At 52.5% G+C, this 7,500-nt stretch overlaps 1 non-coding gene and 1 pseudogene across 1 annotated transcript; both read left to right on the top strand.

The window, feature by feature from the left end:
* The first annotated feature begins 763 nt into the window (after positions 1-763).
* On the top strand, positions 764-918 carry LOC123688494. The gene has a single exon (XR_006750010.1). It is a non-coding gene; the product is annotated as a 5.8S ribosomal RNA (ribosomal RNA).
* A 507-nt stretch (positions 919-1,425) lies between these two features.
* LOC123688213 overlaps positions 1,426-7,500 on the top strand; it is an 8,354-nt pseudogene continuing 2,279 nt past the window's right edge.

Genomic DNA, 7,500 nt, shown 5'->3' with positions numbered 1-7,500 from the left:
TTCGTGATGTTTACGAGATGAGGAGCCGGCCGCCTATGTCGGCGTTTGTGGTTGGGCGAAGTTCCTTGACGGAACGAGGAGCCGGCTGCTTATGCTGACGTTCGTGGTTGGGCGAAGTCTTGTGATATCCTCGAAACGAGGAGCCGGCCGCACGTGTGTGCAGCCTTCGTTGTAGGTCCATGTTTAGAGATGCTCACGAAATGAGGAGCCGGCCGCTTATGTCGGCGTTTGTGGTTGGGCGAAGTTCCTTGATGGAACGAGGAGCCGGCTGCTTATGCTGACGTTCGTAGTTGGGCGAAGTCTCGTGATGTGCTCGGAATAAGGATTCGAAGCGCTTGGATTGCCGCGTTCGTGGCTGGGCGAAGTTTCGTGTTTGGCACGGAACGAGGAGCCGGCTGCAGGTTTTAAAGATTCTCGCCCGAAATCGATCAGTCGTTACCGTTGTCTACGGACTTCGGTAGGACGATCTATTCCAGGGACGAAGACGTCGACGTTGTGCGACGCCCGTTACATTAGCGTTTTTATGCTCTTTCGGGATTGTCTGCGACGTTTGTCTCCGTCCGAATTTTTTACGATAATTGTCACTAGATTAGTACGCAAACTAGTTGAACCGAAGATTTTGCGCCGATCGACTGACGTATTGACCCTTCAGTGGGTCGTCTCAGTCATTGGAATGTCATTCTCGAGGAGGTTCGCAGTTGGCGTCTCGTATTTCGAGGGAAAGTCCATTGCGACTAGTACCGAGAAATCGAACATAAAAGATTACCCTGAACGGTGGATCACTTGGCTCGTGGGTCGATGAAGAACGCAGCTAATTGCGCGTCAACATGCGAACTGCAGGACACATGAACATCGACATTTCGAACGCACATTGCGGTCCTCGGACACTGTCCTCGGACCACTCCTGACTGAGGGTCGGTTCCATTACAAAGACTGCCCGGCCAGACGTTATGGCTTGACGAAGTGACGACGTAAAGGTCGTCTAACGTTGATCCTGTACCGAAGGTCATTTGGGCGAGTTGGACGGTTTGCCGCGTGACGATCAACGTTCTGTCGTTTCGACGCCTCGTGTGTTGGAATGATGAGGAGTTGTTTTCGTAACGCGCCGTCTTGAATTGCGAAAGCATATATTGTGGTGTCGTGGTATTGCTCGATCTGCGCCCATGACTGTAGACATGCGATCGTCGTGTCCGAGAAATCTGAACGACGTCCGATCGCTTTAATGTGCCAGTTGTCGCGCGTTGCGGATGAGCTTTCATGAGCGCACCCCCGAAACACCGAAGCACTTTGCTTGGATTCGCATGATCCGCCATACGGAGCAGGAGATAATAGACGCCTTTGAGTAGGCTAACTCCCTCGCGTAAGGTACGTGATTTTATGAGCCGCCAAAGGTTAGTTTCGGAACGTTTCGATGATTTGAACATACGACCTCAGGACAGGTGAGACTACCCGCTGAATTTAAGCATATTATTAAGCGGAGGAAAAGAAACTAACTAGGATTCCCTTAGTAGCGGCGAGCGAACAGGGATTAGCCCAGCACTGAATCCCGCGATCGTAACCGGTCGCCGGGAGATGTGGTGTTTGGAAGGATCCATTATCTGGCGAGTTCGCGGCGCGTTCAAGTCCATCTTGAATGGGGCCATCGCCCATAGAGGGTGCCAGGCCCGTAGCGACCGCTGCGGCTTGCTAGAGGATCTCTTCTTAGAGTCGGGTTGCTTGAGAGTGCAGCCCTAAGTGGGTGGTAAACTCCATCTAAGGCTAAATATAACCACGAGACCGATAGCGAACAAGTACCGTGAGGGAAAGTTGAAAAGAACTTTGAAGAGAGAGTTCAAGAGTACGTGAAACCGTTCAGGGGTAAACCTGAGAAACCCGAAAGGTCGAATGGGGAGATTCATTCGCGCCTGTTGTTGGGATTTACTGACTGTGGAAACGGCGACGTTCGCGTTGGCTGTTCCCTTCGGTTCATCTCCGGCTTCGGACGCGTGCACTTCTCCCCTAGTAGGTCGTCGCGATCCGTTGGGTGCTGTTCTACGGTCTCGAGTGTAGCCCGTGAGCTCGGATTTTCCGATGTTTACGGACACTGGGTTTCCGAACAGCTCGCTCGACGGTTTACTGATGGCGGGAGGCCGCGACTTAGTTCGCGTCCGGCCCGTGGCAAGTATGTGAATTGTGATGGCGATCGGACCTAGTGCCGATTCCGTCCGTTTGCGACTGTTCGCCGCGGTGTTCTTGGACAGACCTCTTGAAACGCCGATCAGCGACGCTATTGCTTTGGGTACTTTCAGGACCCGTCTTGAAACACGGACCAAGGAGTCTAGCGTGTGCGCGAGTCATTGGGAATCACTAAACCTAAAGGCGCAATGAAAGTAACGGTTCACTTTATGTGAACTAAGGGAAGATGGTCGGTCTCCATGACTGACCCGCATTCCCGGGGCGCCTCATTCTCATTGCGAGAGGAGGCGCACCAAGAGCGTACACGCTGGGACCCGAAAGATGGTGAACTATGCCTGGTCAGGACGAAGTCAGGGGAAACCCTGATGGAGGTCCGTAGCGATTCTGACGTGCAAATCGATCGTCGGAACTGGGTATAGGGGCGAAAGACTAATCGAACCATCTAGTAGCTGGTTCCCTCCGAAGTTTCCCTCAGGATAGCTGGCGCTCGTTGCATACGAGTCTCATCCGGTAAAGCGAATGATTAGAGGCATTGGGGTCGAAACGACCTCAACCTATTCTCAAACTTTAAATGGGTGAGATCTCCGGCTTGCTTGAATGTGAAGCCGCGAGATTTCGGATCAGAGTGCCAAGTGGGCCATTTTTGGTAAGCAGAACTGGCGCTGTGGGATGAACCAAACGCCGAGTTAAAGCGCCTAAATCGACGCTTATGGGATACCATGAAAGGCGTTGGTAACTTAAGACAGCAGGACGGTGGCCATGGAAGTCGGAATCCGCCAAGGAGTGTGTAACAACTCACCTGCCGAAGTTACTAGCCCTGAAAATGGATGGCGCTGAAGCGTCGTGCTTATACTCGGCCGTCAGTGGCATGTGCGGTCGCCCTTCGGGGCGGTCATGAAGCCCTGATGAGTAGGAGGGTCGCGGAGGTGAGCGCAGAAGGGCTGGCCGTGAGGCCGTCTGGAGCCGCCTTCGGTGCAGATCTTGGTGGTAGTAGCAAATACTCCAGCGAGGCCCTGGAGAGCTGAGGTGGAGAAGGGTTTCGTGTGAACAGCCGTTGCACACGAGTCAGTCGATCCTAAGCCCTAGGCGAAAGCCGATGTTGATGTGGCGTTGTTAATCGTGTTTATAAGTGGTGGCAGAAATGCTATGCATCTTGACGCGTGACGCACGCCCGTCGGGCGAAAGGGAATCCGGTTCCTATTCCGGAACCCGGCAGCGGAACCGAAATTAAACCGGGCCCTCGTAAGAGAGTTCGTCGGGGCAACCCAAAAGGACCCGGAGACGCCGTCGAGAGATCCGGGAAGAGTTTTCTTTTCTGCATAAGCGTTCGAGTTCCATGGAATCCTCTAGCAGGGAGATATGGTTTGGAACGCGAAGAGCACCGCATTTGCGGCGGTGTCCGGATCTTCTCCTCGGACCTTGAAAATCCGGGAGAGGGCCACGTGTAGGCGTCGCGCCGGCTCGTACCCATATCCGCAGCTGGTCTCCAAGGTAAAGAGCCTCTAGTCGATAGAATAATGTAGGTAAGGGAAGTCGGCAAATTAGATCCGTAACTTCGGGATAAGGATTGGCTCTGAGGATTGTGGCGTGTCGGGCTTGTTGGGGAAGTGGGTCACGGCTAACGTACCGGGCCTGGGCGAGGTGATGCGTTTCGCTTGCGTTACGTTTGATCCGAGCTCGGTCCCGCGTCTTGGCCTCCCGCGGAATCGTCAAGCTTCGAGACCCCGTGAGTGCTCGCAAGGGTGCTCTGGGTAATCTCTGCGGCCGTCATCTAACAATCAACTCAGAACTGGCACGGACTGGGAGAATCCGACTGTCTAATTAAAACAAAGCATTGCGATGGCCCCAGCGGGTGTTGACGCAATGTGATTTCTGCCCAGTGCTCTGAATGTCAACGTGAAGAAATTCAAAAAAGCGCGGGTAAACGGCGGGAGTAACTATGACTCTCTTAACATCTCGACTCAGGATGTTGAGCTCACAGGGTTCTCTTCCCTGTGGGTAAGGAGGACGGGTCCGGTGCTTGCACCACCCGAGGGTTGGTAACGTGTGGCAACACACGGCTAAGAGCCTCCTTGAGAAAGGTCTGGAAGGTTAGCAGCCTCGCAGATGGCATTCCCGAGCTCCGATCACAAGATCACAAGCCTCGGCAGGGGGGGGGGCATGGCTCCGTTCCCTCCCTGGAGTTAATGTCTCAACCTCAGGGAGTCACTGTTAACGACCCGGCAGTATTGGACTCTCTCACGGACCACCAACTCGATTTGTATGGCAAAATCGAGGGAGGCAATTTTATAATAGAAGTTCCCTTTAGCGATGCCTCATGCAGTGTTTGTCTCACCACTGCACGCGGGAACTTCATGGCATTGAGTATAAACGATGCAATAAAGCATGTTAAAGATACACATGATCCTCATACTCCCAAATTTGTTTGCAAAGCGTGCCATAAGGAGTATGTGTCGAAACATGCGGCTCTATGCCATGTGCCGAAATGCACAGGCCCAGAAGTACCTCCACCTAATGCAGTTAGGTGTAATCATTGTAATAGGTACTTCAGAACACAAATGGGCGTATCGCAACACGAGATAAAGGCTCATCCCCAAGTAAGAAATGAAGCTAGAGCAGGGACCTCCGGAGCCGAAAGGCAGCGTGCTCCCAGAGAGGGAGGCTTCACGGTGGAGGAAGTCGACCTCATGCTGGATCTGGAGCGGAGGTTTTATGGGGATTCTCGTATTGCGAAAAGAATGGAGGGTTTTTTGAATAGGACCGCAAAGCAATTAAGGGATAAGCGAGCACTGTCCTCTTATAGAACTTTGCGAGATCAGTACTTGCGTGACCATCCGCCGCAAGATACACCCTCGAGCCACCTTGACTCGGATAGCGCGGGATACGCTTCCAGCCAAGAAGGGATCGAAGAGCGATCCGAACCTGATACCCTTCAGGTACAGGTTCCTGTGATACAGGTGACTCCAGCGCCTGAAGACTTGTCATCTCCAGAGTTAGCCGAATGGAGAAGTGGGATTTTAGAGCATGCTCTAGCTCATCAGTTACCTCAAGGTGTCACCCCTGACAAGTCAGCAGAAGCGATCCATCTTCTGCAGGGCGCCCTCCGACTTGCCTCGGAGCCTGATTTTGAGTTTTCACAAGCTCAGATCGACTTCCTCTACCAGGAGGCAACTTCACACTTCAGACCGTCGGGGTGTGAAGCAGGAGGGAACAAAAGCCCAAGAGTTCGGGGCAAGGGGCGTAGCAAAAGGCGTTTCTTGTATGCCCGAACTCAAGAGTTATACAAGAAAAATCCAGGACAAGTAGCCAAACATGTCCGACAGGGAGTAGATTGGATAGGTGGCTATCAGCAGCCACCTATGTCGGAAGTGAAGGAGCTTTATACAAAGCTATGGGGAGTGGCGCCGCAGGCGCAGATGCCCGAGGGCATCAACGAGGACCCGATAGCACCCTCAGAAGCACTCCCGCCCTTCACAGTTGATGAGATCCGGAAACGTATCTCTGCAACCAAACAATCTACGGCCCCCGGCCCGGATGGAATCAGGCGGGCCGATGTGATGCAAAGGGGCAAGGTAGAAGTGCTCCATTTATTATTTAATCTGTTGTTGCTTAGTGGGAAGCTACCAACAGACTGGAGTATGAACCGAACTACACTGATACCAAAAGAGGGCAAAGACGTTACAAAGACTGAAAATTTCAGGCCCGTAACAATAACATCTCTGGTAAGCCGCATTTTTTGGGGCTGCATAGACCAGAAGATAAGATCAGTAGTCGGTTTCACACCCCGCCAAAAAGGGTTCATTTCGTCAGAGGCGGGGTGCTTCAATAACGTGCACATTCTTGTGGAGTTGCTGCGGCACTCCAAGGCTACTGGGAAGAACCTGGTCGTAACGATACTGGATATAAGTAAGGCTTTTGACACCGTCCCACACTCAATATTGGGACCGTCGTTACGCAGAAAAGGGCTTCCACCGGTAGTTGCACAGCTGGTGGAAGAATCATACAAGAATGTGTGCACGAAAATCTCCACCGCGGGTGGGAGTGTAGAGATAAATCTCCAGCGAGGTGTCAGGCAAGGTGACCCTCTAAGCCCGTTCGTATTCAACGCAGTATTAGAACCCTTACTGCTTGAGCTGGAGCGTCAGTCCGGGTATAGAATCTCGAACAATACCCACATAGCATCGCTGGCTTTCGCCGATGACCTAGTCCTCGTGAGCGAAGATGTGCAACAGGCCACGCATCAACTACACACTGTGGAAGCATACTTAGAGAGGTTAAGTATGAGGCTATCGCCTAAGAAATGTGTAACCTTCCACATAAAGCCACTGCATAAGACCTGGAGTGTAGTTGACCCCGGACTGACATTGATGTGTGGAGAGCGGATCCCGCACTGCGGTGCGGGCGGCCGTGTAGCTTACCTTGGTGTGGAAATATCTCCTTGGGCAGGAATCAGTATAGAGAGCATAGAGTCCGACCTTGCTTCAGCGCTCAGCAGAGTCAAACGGCTGGCGCTGAAACCACACCAAAAGGTAGAGCTTATCTCCACCTACCTGGTCCCCCACTACCTGTATCAATTGGGGATGGCAGCTCCCGCAATATCAGAAATAAGAAAACTAGACCAGGCTGTACGGGTAGTGATCAAAGACATATTGCACTTGCCGCAATCTACTACAGATTGCCTTATTTATTGCGGCAAGAGAGACGGGGGACTGGGTTTCCCACGACTAGAGACTCAGGTCGTGGGCGCCACGTTAAGGGCGGGATCAAAGTTTTTAGGCAACAGCGCCGATCCCGTCATGCAAGCTTTAGCAACCGGAGCTGGTTTGGTGCAGCGTCTCGCCAAACTGGCTCAAGGCGCACGGTTGCGATGGCCCGTAACGCAAGAGGATCTAAAGGCATATAAGTTACGGGCGAAGAAGGCAGAGCTTGCAAGATGGGCCAGCTTAGGTTCGCAAGGTAAGTCGGTCGCGTCCCTCACCGACGATACAATAGGGAATTCATGGCTTTTCAGTCCGTCACTTCTGAAACCATGTAGATATATAACAGCTCTCCAGATGCGAACCAACACATGTCCAAATAGAGTGGCGTTAAACAGAGCTGTGCCGCAACCGGACCTCTTTTGCCGTCAATGTAGGACCAAGCTTGAGACACTTGGCCACATATTGGGTGACTGTACGGCAACAAAAAGAAGGAGGATCCGAAGACACGATGAGATTAGCGACCTCATCGTGGACAGATTAAGAAAGCAGGGCAACCAGGTAGCAATTATAAATGAGCCGAGGTTGCAACACCCACTAGCAGGGAATCTCAAACCAGACCTGGTGG

The sequence above is a fragment of the Harmonia axyridis genome, chromosome X, assembly GCF_914767665.1.
Source record: "Harmonia axyridis chromosome X, icHarAxyr1.1, whole genome shotgun sequence".
Classification (NCBI taxonomy): Eukaryota; Metazoa; Arthropoda; class Insecta; order Coleoptera; family Coccinellidae; genus Harmonia; species Harmonia axyridis.
Note: the sequence above shows the minus strand (reverse complement) of the source record. Positions and strands in the feature narration are given on the sequence as shown.